This window comes from Polypterus senegalus, chromosome 6, assembly GCF_016835505.1.
Source record: "Polypterus senegalus isolate Bchr_013 chromosome 6, ASM1683550v1, whole genome shotgun sequence".
Classification (NCBI taxonomy): Eukaryota; Metazoa; Chordata; class Cladistia; order Polypteriformes; family Polypteridae; genus Polypterus; species Polypterus senegalus.
Window position 1 is genome coordinate 119,073,990 of NC_053159.1, and position 17,260 is coordinate 119,091,249.

Sequence of the window (17,260 nt, forward strand, 5' to 3'; positions counted from 1 at the left end):
TGTGCCATCCTGGAGAAGTTGGACTACCTGTGCAACCTCTGTAGGATGCAGGTATCGCCTCATGCTACCAGTAGTGACACTGACTGTGGCCAAATGCAAAACTAGTGAAGAAACAGTCAGAAAAGATGAGGAGGGAAAAATGTCAGTGGCCTCCACCTGTTAAACCATTCCTGTTTTGGCGGTCATCTCATTGTTGCCCCTCTAGTGCATCTGTTGTTAATTTCATTAACACCACAGCAGCTGAAACTGATTAACAACCCCCTCTGCTACTTAACTGACCAGATTAATATCCCATAAGTTTCATTGACTTTATGCTATACTCTGATTAAAAAGTGTTCCTTTAATTCTTTTGAGCAGTATATTTAAAACATATGCTTCGGATAATGTTGGCGTTGGAGGTCTCAGTCAGGTCTGCTTACCGGGTTGGTCCCGCGCACAGTCTTGGACACTCGTGGCTGTTATTTAATGCTTATACTGCCCCGATAGCATGGCCTGAGCTAGAAGGAGAAATTAATCCTTCAAATGTTCAACAGGCGGTATTGGCACTCAAGCTAGGACGCAGGGGGAAAAAAGGAACAACAAGCCGCCGGTGAAATAGGATGGCTTCTATTAACTGCAGTACGTGAGTTAGATCATAAACTGCAAAGTATGGTTATAGAGTGTGGGGAACTCAAACAAGAAATAGAAAACCTACAAGAAAAATAAAGTTATTACTCGAGAATGCATAGAAAATGCAACGTCTCGGGCAAATGAGTGGGAAATTAAATGTACTATGCTAGCTGTCCGTTTAGTGCAAGCTAAGCGACGTAAACAAGGGAAAACACACCCCGTTTCCTCTTTTAAAATACGAGCCATAAAGCAAGGCGATCGGAACCCAGAAACGTGGGATGGCATTGTATATAACTCAGATAATAATGACAATATCTAGATGGAGGACGATGTGGAAGTAGATGCGATAAATTATAGTAATCACAAGTGTAAAATTATAGAAGCGAGACCGGTCGTGCAAAATAAGGCCAAAGGGCAACCAGGCTGACAGTACAGGGTAATGCGAACCATACGAGATTTTACATAAGCAGAGTTTCTGGAAATTGGTAAACCATATAGACAGAAACCAGGTGAGAGCTTGATGCAGTGGATATTACATTAAGCAGCGTTTCTGGAAATTGGTAAACAATATAGCCAGAAACCAGGCGAGAGCTTGATGCAGTGGATATTACATATGTGGGATGAAGGAGGTGATAGCTGTCAGTTGACAGTTATCTGAAAAAAAAACTCCTATAAGAAACTCAGTGATCCACTGAGAGGTTCTTTTCTCTGTCTGAATATCAAGGCAGCAGAAGATCCAGGATCATTAATGTCAGGGTGGCCCAGCTTCCTGTGGCTTCACCCACAAAGTACAGGGAATGGAGGAACATTTACAGACACACCACATACAGTAAATATTATATAATAAAGCAACATAACAGAAATTACATACAATTATGAAAAATAAACATTTTAAGATTAAGTAAAATACAAAAAAGGCAAGCCATGGAAAAAGTCTGACTGTAACACAGTTCCCAATCCAAATGTTTCTGCAAACAAACCTTTTCTTTTTTCATTTAATTTTGCAAGGGCAGAATGGTAATGTAGTGGTTACTACTGCTGCTTCATGGACCCAGCATACTAGCCTTGATTCATGTCATGGACTAGGATATAAAACCCAATATGCTTCAAAAAACACTTTCAAAAATGCCCACTGGGGTGGGGTTACTACCATGAAACCCCAGCTAGTAATAGGGGCCAGCACTAAATCTTTAAAAAATAAATGTTTATTATTAAAATGCTTTTCAATACAAAGAAGCTCCATGAAGGACAAGAAGCAAAAGAATTGCCCAAAAACGCTAAGGCAATCCAGTGCAAACAAGTCCCAAATACAAATATCTTGAAATGTAGTCAAAATAAAGTAACACGGTTCAAAAATCCACAAATTGAATAATTAAAAAAAAAAAAAGAAGTAAACTCATCAATTCCCTACCATGCTCAAAATTAGCCGTCAGGATCTGCGGAAGACCCTTTTAATTTATAGGGCAGTGGCAGTTTCTGGTGGTGATTGGAGGATGGCCCTACCGCTTTGGGGAGGCCACTCAAAAACACATAGGACTTAACACAGGAAGCTTAAAGATATGGTTAAAAACAAAGAACAATGTGCATAATCAACAAAAGCAACATCAACATGAACAGATGGCACAAAAGTAAGCAAAACAGACTAGACTTTGAACATCCAGCCTGGGAAGGAACCCTGACTGAAACATGACAAATCCTAATCATTGTTCATGTGGAGTCTACAAAAGTTTTCTGTTGGGTAGTTTGGTTTCTTTCAACAACCGCAAAGATGAGCAAGTTAAGTTCATGGTTGACTCTAAACTGATCATTGTGTATGTGTGTGTGTGTGTGTGCATATTTGTGCGCTTCAGTGGACCCTGTGATGCACTGTCACTCTCTCTAGCACCCCATGAAATGAAACTGGGCCAAGCTGATTTCAGAATGTTATGTTATTTCATTTTGTATACTTTAACCACCTTATTGTCATGGTGGCAACTTGAGAGCACATCTTAGTGATCACACTGTGCATACAAGTCTGGCTTCACCTCTGTAATTTTGTGTAGAAGTCTGTATTGGTATGTATGTTTGGACTGTATTGGTGTATAAGAAATAATATTTGAGATACAGTACCTTAGTGTATTTATTTCAGGCCACATACAGCCTCTGCATGCCAGGCACTGGGGTTGCACTTTAATTTCAGGCTCTGGTTTGGAGTTTTGTTGCTGGCTATTGGATGGAAATTCCTCTACAACAACAGGCTCATCAATCTCCAGAGAAACTTGTGGGTATTCCTCCTCATAAACACTTCTGGAAATTCTTTTCATAACTCCCAGTTGATGAACTTATTTATAACATGCGCTAAGAACCGTGAGAAAATTTGTATTAGGAAGACTATTTTATTAACACAACAAAACTGCTAATGCAATGCAGCTGTTTCTAGATTTTGGGTACAGGAACAGCTTTCACACTTTCTGTGTGAGCCAGTGCAGGTTTGGGCACTCACCTTTATGATACTCATTCCATAATTCACTTTGCTGTGTCCTTCTTTTTTGGTTTTTTTTTTTTTATTGCTTTCTTAATTTTATGCAGAGACTTTTTATCCACTGTTTTTCTTTTGCACTTTTTATTGTTTTTATATTTTCTGTTTTTCTAAACTGTGGGCAATGCAGGGGTTTGATAAGAGTGATAAGGAGAACTTCATGTCTGAACTTAACATACACTCACCTAAAGGATTATTAGGAACACCATACTAATACGGTGTTTGACCCCCTTTCGCCTCCAGAACTGCCTTAATTCTACGTGGCATTGATTCAACAAGGTGCTGAAAGCATTCTTTAGAAATGTTGGCCCATATTGATAGGATAGCATCTTGTAGTTGATGGAGATTTGTGGGATGCACATCCAGGGCACGAAGCTCCCGTTCCACCACATCCCAAAGATGCTCTATTGGGTTGAGATCTGGTGACTGTGGGGGCCATTTTAGTACAGTGAACTCATTGTCATGTTCAAGAAACCAATTTGAAATGATTCGAGCTTTGTGACATGGTGCATTATCCTGCTGGAAGTAGCCATCAGAGGATGGGTACATGGTGGTCCTGAAGGGATGGACATGGTCAGAAACAATGCTCAGGTAGCCCGTGGCATTTAAACGATGCCCAATTGGCACTAAGGGGCCTAAAGTGTGCCAAGAAAACATCCCCCACACCATTACAACACCACCACCAGCCTGCACAGTGGTAACAAGGCATGATGGATCCATGTTCTCATTCTGTTTACGTCAAATTCTGACTCTGCCATTTGAATGTCTCAACAGAAATCTAGACTCATCAGACCAGGCAGCATTTTTCCAGTCTTCAACTGTCCAACTTTGGTGAGCTCGTGCAAATTGTAACCTCTTTTTCCTATTTGTAGTGGAGATGAGTGGTACCCGGTGGGGTCTTCTGCTGTTGTAGCCCATCCGCCTCAAGGTTGTGCGTGTTGTGGCTTCACAAATGCTTTGCTGCATACCTCGGTTGTAACGAGTGGTTATTTCAGTCAAAGTTGCTCTTCTATCGGCTTGAATCAGTCGGCCCATTCTCCTCTGACCTCTAGCATCAACAAGGCATTTTCGCCCACAGGACTGCCGCATACTGGATGTTTTTCCCTTTTCACACCATTCTTTGTAAACCCTAGAAATGGTTGTGCGTGAAAATCCCAGTAACTGAGCAGATTGTGAAATACTCAGACCGGCCCGTCTGGCACCAACAACCATGCCACGCTCAAAATTGCTTAAATCACCTTTCGTTCCCATTCTGACATTCAGTTTGGAGTTCAGGAGATTGTCTTGACCAGGACCACACCCCTAAATGCATTGAAGCAACTGCCATGTGATTGGTTGATTAGATAATTGCATTAATGAGAAATTGAACAGGTGTTCCTAATAATCCTTTAGGTGAGTGTAGATGATCAAATGTAAATATGCTACACTAATTTCTTAAAGTGTGAGGAATTTGACAAAGACACCAAGGATCAGCCATGCCATGTTTAAAAATTGCAATCTAGAATTGAAAGAATTCCTTTGTAAGCTGACATCCAGTATCTGATGTTCCTCAAAAGACATGAAACAAAATCAATCCTAAATTCTAAAAATCTTTCCTTGTTTGTTTTTCACTCAATTCCTGTGGACCTTAAGTGTTTATTTTTTAAAATAAAGAAAAAGTGCCCACCTAATGATTCTTAGTATACTCCCGTTTAGAAATTTTCAAACATGCATTAGTTGTCGAAGATTATTCCAAAGTAGATAAAACTTTAGGTATTTGCAGTCATTTTTGAATGCCCCAGTGGGAATGCCCAAGGGGCTGAGGAAATGCTTTACTCTTTCTACTGGTAGGACCCTTTCATGTAAGTAATATAAATAATGAAAATGGTGCACACAGCAATGTAAAGTAAACTTCACAAAATACATTTTCTTCCTCAAAATCTATGTAGAAAGCACAGTTTGCCCAGTCCCAATTATTTTCATAGTATAAGTTTACCAATGTCTATCCTGACGCCCTTCTGATTGCATGAAGAAAATCCCATTTCTCCTGTGCTTCTATCCTTTAAGCTGCTCCACATCAGCTTTTCTGTGCAGCAATAGTGACCATGTATTATCATCTGAACTTCTCTTAGATTGTGTGATCATCTATTGTGAACAGGACTGGCTGGCAGCCACCACATGCCACTTGTTTGCCAACTATTTCAATTCTTTCTTGTTGGTGTTCTTCTAAGAAGAGGTTCGAACACATTCAGGTTTCTTCAGTTTCCCCAAAGCACAGGAAATATAAAATCAATCACCAAAACTCTCAAATAATGGATTACGTGGGGTTTCCATAAAATCCATGGAGAGAAGAGTGACTTTACAAGACTTTTCTGATTAGGTTTCAAAATAAATAAGTCAGGATAATTCCGGCACATTTTAAACGTTTCCAGCCTCTCTCTCTCTCCAAGGACCCCTGCTTCTTAAATAATACTTTGGATGTCGGAAAGAAAACTCAAATCCACTGGGCTGTCTGCCGTAGTGATGCACTTTGGCTTACATACACACTTGGAAAGTGGTCACCTACTCCTCTGTGTTTCGTTGGGGCTGGAAGTGATGAGGCTGTGATAGAGCACATTGACTGATTCATATGCAAGAGAGCAAAAGAAATGCACAGACTGCACTGCCAGAATCTAAATGAAGACAAGTCAAGGGAAAAGGGCTCTTTGGGACACACTGAACAAGAGAACTATTATCTAAAATGGACGTTGGAATGACTCATTTTAGTGGTGCAGCTTCTTATATAAATGCATCTTAGCCTGGAAATAACATTTATAGAGAAAAGGGCTCCGGGCGCAGGGGAGGACCAGCCTTACCCCCTTGACTTAAATTCATGCTTAAACGCAAATGGTGTAGTCATGCACCTCAGTCACACTCTTAAACATACGTGCAGCCAGTAGCTCATCCAAGCACTGGTCTTACGTGCAGACATAACCAAGACAGTTTCAAACTTTGTTTAACAGCTTAGACCCATGTCATGTCTTAGCCAGGATTCCACCACTTGCTGGGGTTGACATTTTGTGTCTCTTTTGTTCATTTTTGATTTTTTTAGTTTCATTATGCACACCAGGCTTTTTCTATGTATATCAGGTACCTTTGCTATGTTCCATGTTCTTTGTGAATGGTCCCCCAAGGGGCAGGGCCGCCTGCCAATCACCACCAGGAACTGCTCTCTGCCCTATAAATCTAAAGGGTCTTCTATGGTTCCTGGTGGTTCATTTCAAATGTTGCTGAATTCTCTTGTGTTTCTTTGATTCATTGGATTTCTGGATTTTTGAGCCTTGTTTCTCTGTTTTTGAGTACATTTCTGGCTTACTGTATTGGAGCTTTGTTTGCATTGGATTGCATTAGTGTTTGGGGCAATTCTATTGCTTCATTTGCTCCGCAGAGCTTCATTGTTATTAAAGAACATTTTGTGAAAATTAACTTTTTATTTTATAAAGATTTGGTGCTTGCTCTCATTACTAGCCGGGATTTGACAGTGGTATTCCCCTTTGGTGGGCAATTTTTAGAAGTGTTTTTGAAATGTACTGGAATTTATGTGCTTTGGAACTCCTATTTCATGACAACCCAGGTACAGGTATCATTTTATGCCTAGACGGATGGAATGGTTCAATTTGTGGGGAGAGTTTTGTAGTGAAAAAAAGGGAGCTAAGAAGAATCATTGTTTAGTCTTTGTAGCTTCTCTCATAAGCATTTAGTTTGATTAGCTGCTCTTACATGGACCATCATTTCAGCAAGTTTCCATCATAAAAGATGACACAAACAAAGATAAAGATTTAGGGTACGACCGCATAATTAGATGAAAAAAATAAACAAAATATACAATAAGTGTGGAGTGGTCTTTTCAGGCTGGAGTTTTCAATTGAACTGAAACAAAATGGACGATTTCCAGTTTATGAGTTCAATTGGCAGTAAGGGAGGAATCCAGGCGGACAGACACAGACGTGACGTCAGCAATGGAGTGGCTCTCAATCTTCTGTTCTGCAGAGGGAGGGGAAGAGGAGGCATTAATGAACAGCGCCAAGCTCAGATCATGCAAGTAATTGCCATTCCCAAAGCCCTTAAGCTGTCTACCATGTGCACGCATGTGACACCATCCATGCCCAACCCTGGACAGAGCAATGCTTTTTCGAAGATACACATATATTGGGACGATTTTAGAGTTAGCAAATAACCTAACACATGCTTCTTTGATATGTGGGAGGAATTCTTTCTAAATATAAGTCCATTTAGATATGGGGGAAAACATGTTAAGATACACCACATAGCAGTATCAGGCTGAGCTTTACAGCAGTGAGATGCTTTTCCATAAATTTACAATATAAAGTTAAATTCACAGCAATGGTGAAAACTCTGTTTCATATAGTAGCTGAATGCTGAACAACAGAAGATCTGTCTGCATGTAGCTGAGAACTGGACATGCATCTTATTTTAGGTTTTCTATTCTTGTTCACACACTCATCTTTCTGTTTATTTGCTGCTTGGTAGTGCTTCTGTTTGGCTTTGCTGTCTTCCACTCCATCCAGTTAAATGCTGGTATGGCTGATTTTATTTTTATAGTCTTTATATTAACTTACCTTTATTAAAAATGGGTTACAAGGGTTAAAACTCAGTGACAGACAAAAAATGACAATCCATGAACTTAACAGTTGCAACTGTAAGTAGTTATATTGTGCAGTATTAGAAGTAAAGTTAAAGAAACATAACTGTATTATCTTCTACCATCTTTATATGACTATGACTTTTTTGAAATTGATTTAGATTGTTTTTCTTCTAACAAAGCAAGACAAGCTTATTCAGATGAGTTCAGATAAAAAAAGACATGTGAATGGGAAGGCCTTCCAGAAATCAGTGTGTGGAGAGTTTTTCTAGGGAATGTTAATTCTGGCATAATAAACATATTTACTTGGCAGCAGGACAAAGGAACTAAACTGGCTAACTGACATGTCTAATGCTGGGATATAATGGCTATCTGACCATTAAGGCAGACTCGGGTTCAGTCTGAAGCCTAGAAAAACACCTACTGACGCACCACAATAGGCTCATTCGCACACCTTGTAATTAAAATTTTATACACTGCACTTCTAATTATAACAAGTACCAAATAGAGCACCAAATATAGAAAAAAATATGTAGTATAATGTGGCCCCCGGCCGGGGCTGGAGCCCGGCCGGGACGCCCAGGAGGGCGTGAGGAGGGCTTGTGCCTCCTCCAGACCGCGAGGGGGCGTCCGTCCTGGTTCTGTTGGGGGCCACGGGTTGAGGGCATGGAAGCCCTTCCCTGTAGGGACCCGTGGCCACCGCCAGGCGGCGCTCCGATGCCGGTTTATCCCGTGCGGTTGCCGGTCGGGGCAGGAGCCCGGCGGGACACCTTGGAGGACCGGAGGAGGCGAGTGCCTCCTCCAGACAGAGTGGGGCGTCCGTCCTGGTTAGGCACGGCCTCAGGTACAGGGCTTTGAAGCCCAGCCCTGTAGGGACCCGTGGCCACCGCCAGGCGGCGCCCCGGTGCCTGATTATCCCGGGAACCCGACACTTCCGCCACACCAGGAAGTGCCGGGGGGAAGACATTGTGTGGCGCCCGGAGAGCTGCCAGGAAGGCAGCCGACACTTCCGCCACGCTGGGCGTGCCAGGGCGGCGGAAGCACCTGGGGCTCATCCGGGGCATTATTTAAGGGCGCCTCCCTCCAGTCATTGGTGGAAGTCGGAGGAAGAAGGACTGAGCTGGAGGCGTGGACAGGAGGCGGCCAGGAAGCAAGGCACAGGACTGTGGGCCCTGGACTTGGGGGAATCGGTGCAGAAGGCACTGGGGTTATTGTGAGTGCACGTGACTGTTTGGAGTGTTAAATAAAGTGTGTTGGGAGCAAAATATGATGTCCGTCTGTCTGTGCCGGGGCCAGCGTTCACAGTGGCGTAGTCGGCAGGATGCTCCGCCTGGGACAAGGCGGGGACCTGGGTTCAAACATTCAATTTCTGTGAACGGCCCGGCGCAGCAGCGGACCCCACACACTGGCCGCGGGAGCGCCCGCAACCCAGCGGGGCGTTCGCCCAGAAACCGCCTCGGACAGCGGAATAGCTTTCCCAGTGCGGAGGAGAACTTCGACATCGCCGGGCGCAGCGGGCTCAAAGTCGCGCTGTCGGGGCGGACAGCCAGGCGGCGTTGCCGCTGAAGGCCACGCCGAGGCATGGCGGGATTCGGGAGGTGAGTGCCCTGCCCTGCAATCGCCGGCCCGGGTCGGACTTACCTTTGTTTCGACAGGGAGGGACAAGCGGATCCGCGTCCGTGGCGAGACGCGCGCGGGCCACGGGCTGTCGGCAGCGCGGAGGAGGCAGCGAAGAGGGCTGCGGATTGAGCGCTGCGGCTCAAGGAATCGCCGCAGTCACAACGCGGCGAAGAGGCACGTCTCCGCTTCGAGCAGGGGAGGCAAGGCGGCGCGGGCGGATGTCCCGCCCGCTGACAGGCAGGGGTTGGCTGGTGTGTCTGGTGTGCCCGCCGAGGATTGGATGGAGGCGGGACCTAGGAACGCCAATCTCGTGCCAAACCGAGACCCGATTGGGCCAGAGGGAGTGGCCCAGAGGAGGCAGGCGTCGCGTGGAGCTGATGGACAGGTAAGCCCACCGACGTCTGTCTCTCTCTCTCCACCAGCGGCTCGGCGTGCGTCGGAGGAGTCCCTTCGGCCCGCCAAGCCGTCTTTAGAGGAGCTGCTACGTGTTCTCGCCGCTCAGTGTGAGCAGCTGACGGGAAAGGCGGTCGCGTCGGGAAAGACACCGAGTGAGACGGAGGATCGGGCGCGGCGCTGGAACCGGAGGCAGGCAGAACACGGCGGGAGTGGTAAGTGTTGCCGTTCCGTAGAGCAAGCGGGGAGGTTTGCGAACATGGCTGTGACCGTTCACGGGGCGATCAGCTCAAGTAAGCAACCTCCCGACAGCAGGCGCCGGTGCAGACAGCTAGCGAGGCGAGGAGCTCAGTATGCAGAGGCGGGTAGGATCGGGGCTGCTGAGTGCCCTGGGTCCTAGCCCTGCGCTCAAGCCTGCAACTGTCTCCTGTCGCTCTGCCTGGGCGCAGACGGGCTGGATTTGAGCTTTGCTGTGCTCAGACCCAGACCGTCAGTGCGTCAAGAAAGAAGGAGGAACCGAAGGGTGAATGCGGTTCCTCCGATAGGGAAGAAGCGCGGCGCTGGGTGCGCGTCGGAGAAGGGCGTCCTCTGTGTGGGCAGAGGAGATCCCCTGGCGGCTAGGCGAGCCGCCTGCGAGTCTGATGCCGGACGGCGGGCGGGCATGGAACCTGCGGCGGAGGACTTCAGCAGGCAAGTTGGGGGCTGTCGGAGGGGGCAGAAGCACGGTCGTCGGAGACCGACGGGCGCTTCGGGATGAGTGTCCTGGCTGTGCTTCTGGCCCTCTTTTCCTTTATTTTACAGGCCCGAAGCCCGGCGGCGCTGAGGCCGGCGTCGGCGGGGACCTGCCCGCCTGGAGCAGGCGCTCAGCGGAGTGCTCCACGCCGGGAGGACTACGGTGACCCGCTGGGGAACAGCGGGCGAGCGGCGCAGACCACAGGGGCGTTTGCGCCGGCGAGGGTGCCGAAGACAGATGTCCCAGGGTGCCGTGTTGGACCCTGGGGACATAGTAGGACCCTCGCTGGGGACGTGCTGCCCTTTCGGGTTGTGTCGTTCGGACCCACGTGTCCTCGCTAGCGAGGGGGCGTCCGTCCTGGTTCTGTTGGGGGCCACGGGTTGAGGGCATGGAAGCCCTTCCCTGTAGGGACCCGTGGCCACCGCCAGGCGGCGCTCCGATGCCGGTTTATCCCGTGCGGTTGCCGGTCGGGCAGGAGCCCGGCGGGACACCTGGAGGACCGGAGGAGGCGAGTGCCTCCTCCAGACAGAGTGGGGCGTCCGTCCTGGTTAGGCACGGGCCTCAGGTACAGGGCTTTGAAGCCCAGCCCTGTAGGGACCCGTGGCCACCGCCAGCGGCGCCCGGTGCCTGATTATCCGGGAACCCGACACTTCCGCCACACCAGGAAGTGCGGGGAAGACATTGTGTGGCGCCGGAGAGCTGCCAGGAAGGCAGCCGACACTTCCGCCACGCTGGGCGTGGCCAGGGCGGCGGAAGCACCTGGGGCTCATCCGGGGCATTATTTAAGGGGCCGCCTCCCTCCAGTCATTGGTGGAAGTCGGGAGGAAGAAGGACTGAGCTGGAGAGCGTGGACAGGAGGCGGCCAGGAAGCAAGGCACAGGACTGTGGGCCCTGGACTTGGGGAATCGGTGCAGAAGGCACTGGGGTTGTGTGAGTGCACGTGACTGTTTGGAGTGTTAAATAAAGTGTGTTGGGAGCAAAATATGATGTCCGTCTGTCTGTGCCGGGGCCAGCGTTCACAAATGTTAACAAAAAATGTGGAAACAAAACCTTCAACATAAGGCAAATTCTGAGAAAAACAAAACCCCTGTAGGCCCACAGTTTGTGCATAAATTATACATGCAACAGACCCAAGCCAGATGGCCGCTCAGCTTTTATCTGAGCAATACACAGAAAAACTGCTCAGGCAAACATTCAAGTGAGCAGTGTTGATGTGTGAAGTGACAAAGTAGGTCCAGCTCTGGGATTAACCTGTAACCATGCCACATTTCTCACCTGCTCTGAGGCCACGTACCATAGCTAAAAGAAATTGTTTGACTTAAAGTTAAAGTAGTGCAAAGGCATACTCTTTGTCTTATTGCAGCATGTAGATTCAAGTTAAGCCAACCTTGTACATTGTTACCAGCATAGACCTTTTCATGTATTTTGTTGCAATTGTAGGCCTAATCATTTATTTGAAACATGATGCTGGATAGACATTATGTCTGGTAATAGACAGAGGTGATTAGATCCAGTCAGGCTCCTCGATATATATATATATATATATATAGTGGGTACGGAAAGTATTCAGACCCCCTTCAATTTTTCAATCTTTGTTATATTGCAGCCATTTGCTAAAATCATTTAAATTAATTTTTTTCCTCATTAATGTACACACAGCGCCCCATATTGACAGACAAAAAATAATTTTTGAAATTGTTGCAGATTTATTAAAAAAGAAAAACTGAAATATCACATGGTCCTAAGTATTCAGACCTTTTGCTCAGTATTTAGTAGAAGCACCCTTTTGAGCTAATACAGCCATGAGTCTTCTTGGGAAAGATGCAACAAGTTTTTCACACCTGGATTTGGGGATCCTCTGCCATTCCTCCTTGCAGATCCTCTCCAGTTCTGTCAGGTTGGATGGTAAACGTTGGTGGACAGCCATTTTTAGGTCTCTCCAGAGATGCTCAATTGGGTTTAAGTCGGGGCTCTGGCTGGGCCATTCAAGAACAGTCACAGAGTTGTTGTGAAGCCACTCCTTCGTTATTTTAGTTGTGTGCTTAGGGTCATTGTCTTGTTGGAAGGTAAACCTTCGGCCCAGTCTGAGGTCCTTAGCACTCTGGAGAAGGTTTTTGTCCAGGATATCCCTGTACTTGGCCGCATTCATCTTTCCCTCGATTGCAACCAGTCGTCCTGCCCATGCAACTGAAAAACACCCCCACAGCATGATGCTGCCACCGCCATGCTTCACTGTGGGGACTGTATTGGACAAGTGATGAGCAGTGCCTGATTGTCTCCACTGAGGAGAGGCAAGACACATGACAGCCCGCATGGAGTTTGCTAAAAGACATCTGAAGGACTCTGAGATGGTGAGAAATGAGATTCTCTGGTCTGATGAGACCAAGATAGAACTTTTTGGCCTTAATTCTAAACGGTATGTGTGTATATAAACTGCTCAAAAAAATTAAAGGAACACTTTGAAAACACATCAGATCTCAATGGGAAAAAGAAATCCTCCTGGATATCTATACTGATATAGACAGGGTAATGTGTTAGGAACGAAAGGATGCCACATCGTTTGATGGAAATGAAAATGATCAACCTACAGAGCCCTGAATTCAAAGACGCCCCAAAAATCACAGTGAAAAAATTATGTTGCAGGCTAGTCCATTTTGCCAAAATTTAATTGCAGCAACTCAAAATTGTACGCAGCACTTTGTATGGCCCCTGTGTTCTTGTATACATGGCTGACAACATCGGTGCATGCTTCTAATGAGATGACAGATGGTGTTGTTCGGGATCTCCTCCCAGATCTGGACTAGGGCATCACTGAGCTCCTGGACAGTCTGAGGTGCAACCTGGTGGCATTGGATGGACCAAAACATAATGTTCCCTTGTGTTCTATTGGATTTAGGTCAGGAAAGTGTGGTGGCCAGTCAATGGTATCAATTCCTTCATCCTCCAGGAACTGCCTGCATACTCTCACCACATGAGGCCAGGAATTGTCGTGCACCAGGAGCCACTGTACCAGCATAGGGTCTGACAATGGGTCCAAGGATTTCATCCTGATACCTAATGGCAGCCAAGGTGCCTTTGTCAAGCCTGTAGCGGTCTGTGTGACCCTCCATGAATATGCCTCCCCAAACAATCATTAACCCACCATCAAACTGCTCATGCTGAATGATGTTACAGGCAGCATAATTTTCTCCATGGCTTCTCCAGACCCTTTCACTTCTGTCACGTGCTCAGGGTGAACCTGCTCTCATCTGTAAAAAGCACAGGGCACCAGTGGTGCATCTGCCAATTCTGGTATTCTATGGCGAATGCCAATCGAGCTGCATGCTGCTGTGCAGTGAGCTCAGGGCCCATTAGAGGACATGGGGCCCTTGGGTCACCCTCATGAAGTCTTTCTGGTTGTTTGGTCAGAGACATTCACACCAGTGGCCTGCTGGAGGTCATTTTGTAGGGCTCTGGCAGTGCTCATCCTGTTCCTCCTTGCCCAAAGGAGCAGATACTGGTCCTGCTGATGGGTTATGGACCTTCTATGGCCCTCTCCAGCTCTCCTAGAGTAACTGCTTGTCTCCTAGAATCTCCTCCATGCCCTTGAGACTGTGCAGGGAGACACAGCAAACCTTCCGGCAATGACACGTATTGATGTGCCATCCTGGAGAAGTTGGACTACCTGTGCAACCTCTGTAGGGTCCAGGTATCGCCTCATGCTACCAGTAGTGACACTGACTGTAGCCAAATGCAAAACTAGTGAAGAAACAGTCAGAAAAGATAAGGAGGGAAAAATGTCAGTGGCCTCCACCTGTTAAACCATTCCTGTTCTGGGGTCATCTCATTGTTGCCCCCTCTAGTGCATCTGTTGTTAATTTCATTAACACCACTGCAGCTGAAACTGATTAACAACCCCCTCTGCTACTTAACTGACCAGATTAATATCCCATAAGTTTCATTGACTTTATGCTATACTCTGATTTAAAAGTGTTCCTTTAATTCTTTTGAGCAGTATATATAGAGTGATAAAAGGCGCTATATAGCACCCGACCCAGCACAAATTCACACTGAGGCATATGTAAAAAGACACAAAGACTTTATTTTTCTTCAACTGGAGGGCATGTCTTCCCCGTATAACACAACACAGTCCCAAAAGCACTCCAAACACAAAAACCTTCTTCTGGCACCACCACTCCTCCCAGGCAACCTCATCCTCTTCCTCCCGAATCTGGCCGCTGAGTGGTGGCCGCTGGTTCCTTTTATAGTGCACCCTGAAGTACTCCACGTGCTGGATCACCTGTTCCTGATTGCACTTCCGGGCGGGGCTGCAGAGTTGTCCAGGCTGGCTTCAGGATCCATGCAGCATATATATTGTAGTGTGCGGCCGGGGCTCTTGCCCGGCTGGGACTTCTCCACACTAGGAAGACCGGGGGAACAAGTGTGGTCAGAGCGTTACTTCCCCCGGGATGCTACATGGCAACCCCCCTGGATTGCAGCGGTGCCTTGGACTCCCACAGGGCTTCATGGGAGTTGGAGTGTGGTGCAGCTGAGCCCTTATGGGCAGTTCTTCCGCCACACCCGGAAGTGCTGCTGAAACGAGTAATCAAGCACCTGGAGCACTTTCGTGTACGTTATAAAACGAGCAAGCAACCACTGCTCTGGGAGCCAGAGTCTGGAGGAAGAGGACAAAGCTTGACCTGAGGAGTAAAGGAGAAGAAAGATAAAGAGAAGAAAGAGATTTGGGGTATTGTGCTGTGCTTGTGCTGGGACTGTGTTATACTTGTGGGGAACGAGGAAGGCATTTCCTACAAAGGAAGAAGAAAAGTAAAACTTGTGTGCCGTGAGCTTGTGTCCCACGCATGTCTGTGTCGGGTGGTCTGTGGTGGGCCACAATATATATATAGATGAATTCCGTATGGTGTTGAGCTGCACTTTAGCTGTTTGGGTATATGGGTCAGCAATGTCTCTGTATGCCTGTTGCCAGTATTTGACTTCCACTACTGCTGGTATGAATGCTAGAGACATTCAAAGCCAACTATAAGCTCAAAATAAAGTCCAAGGATAACAAAGTACATAAAACGAATGTTCTTGTTCTAGATAAATAAGACAAGGGTGGGAACAATAAAAGGAGTGATTAAAGTATGCAAGTAAATAAAACATCACTCTGGAGTCTGTCTACTGTAAGTCTTCCTATAGAAGGAAGTCCCATGCCTATCTGACTGGATGACTTGTTGACTAAACCTTACATTATCACACAAAGCACTACTCTCATTCACTTCCAGTAGCTCTTTCTTCAGTCCTCTGGTCTCTCTTCTTTTCACCAGTCTAGTTCTTACCTAGCACTGCATTTGTTTGAGTTCTGTTCTAAACCAGTCCTTTTAATCTCTTGGCAGCCTATATAGTGGGGGACCCATATGTACTGAGTAGAAGACTCCTTTTGCCTCATAATGCTTACCATTTATGTGCACCAGAAATAAACATTTGTAAGGCATTCTCTGAATACATTTTAATCCCCAATGGTAATCCTTCTTAAATGCTTCTAGAAGGATTTGTTCCTGCCAAATATTCTCCTAATGTCAGTGTCTTGTAAGTCCATGCCCTTGTCCAATAGTACTTCATGTTCTGTGCTATTTCAGTCTCTACCTAATCACCCTCTACACTGGTAATCAGTGTGGGGAACATTACTTTTAAAAGTAACTTAGTTACATTATTCATTACTTACAAGAGATAGTAACTAAATACGGCATATAGTTACCTATTACAAGATGTGATGAATTACAAACAGCGTATTTCTTTTGTGTTACTTTTTCTTCTTTTGCATAAAAAGCTGCACATTTCGCTGGCCAACATTAGTAAATCCTGTGCTTGAAGTAGGCGTATGAAATATCAGCTTTATTTCATTGTTCATCTCAGCGTACCTGAACTAAATGATTGCGTACCAGCATATCCCACTCTAACCTTCAAGCAGAACAACATTTAAACCCTGCACATTCCCCCCACTACTTTCATTTCTAATTGACAAAGTAACATCTCCATCAACACTCCAGGAGGGAAGCCCCCTCCCTACCCCGATCTTATGTACGTATGTCAACACAAAACTCTGAGGGGGCAAAGCCTTGATTAAGAAATCATGTAAAATTTGCAAAGAGGACCAAGAAGCTGACATAAACAGAAATTACCGACACTTATTTGTTTCAACTGTGGTGGGCTGGCGCCCTGCCCGGGGTTTGTTTCCTGCCTTGCGCTGTGTGTTGGCTGGGATTGGCTCCAGCAGACCCCCGTTACCCCTTAGTTGGGATATAGCGGGTTGGATAATGGATGGATGGATGGATATTTGTTTCAACTTCAATAAATTCATAATCCTAAATACGAACCTTCTTAGTTTTATAAATATGTTTAATACTTTGTGTGCTGTTAAGTAAATAACATTCATCCTTTTTTTCATTCCCATGCTGAGCTTCTGAAGATTAGGGGTATAAACACTGGCCACTGTGTAACCAGAACACACAGTTTCAACATATCTATAGCAAATAATTGGATGGAAACTAACACTTTCATTGTCAAGATTTATGTAGAAACTAGCTGTCCCACGTGGCTCTGTCCATGTAGTAGTGAAACAGGGCAAACTTTAAAACTCAATAAACAAACAGGTATCACTAGCTAAGCAGAGGTAAGGTACGCTACAAAACGTGGCCAGAGGTAGACTGATTCGAACGGAGGCTGGCTCATGAGTGAGGAGGGCCCTGCCTGGCTCCCCACTCCTGACGTCACACTTCCCCCTCCC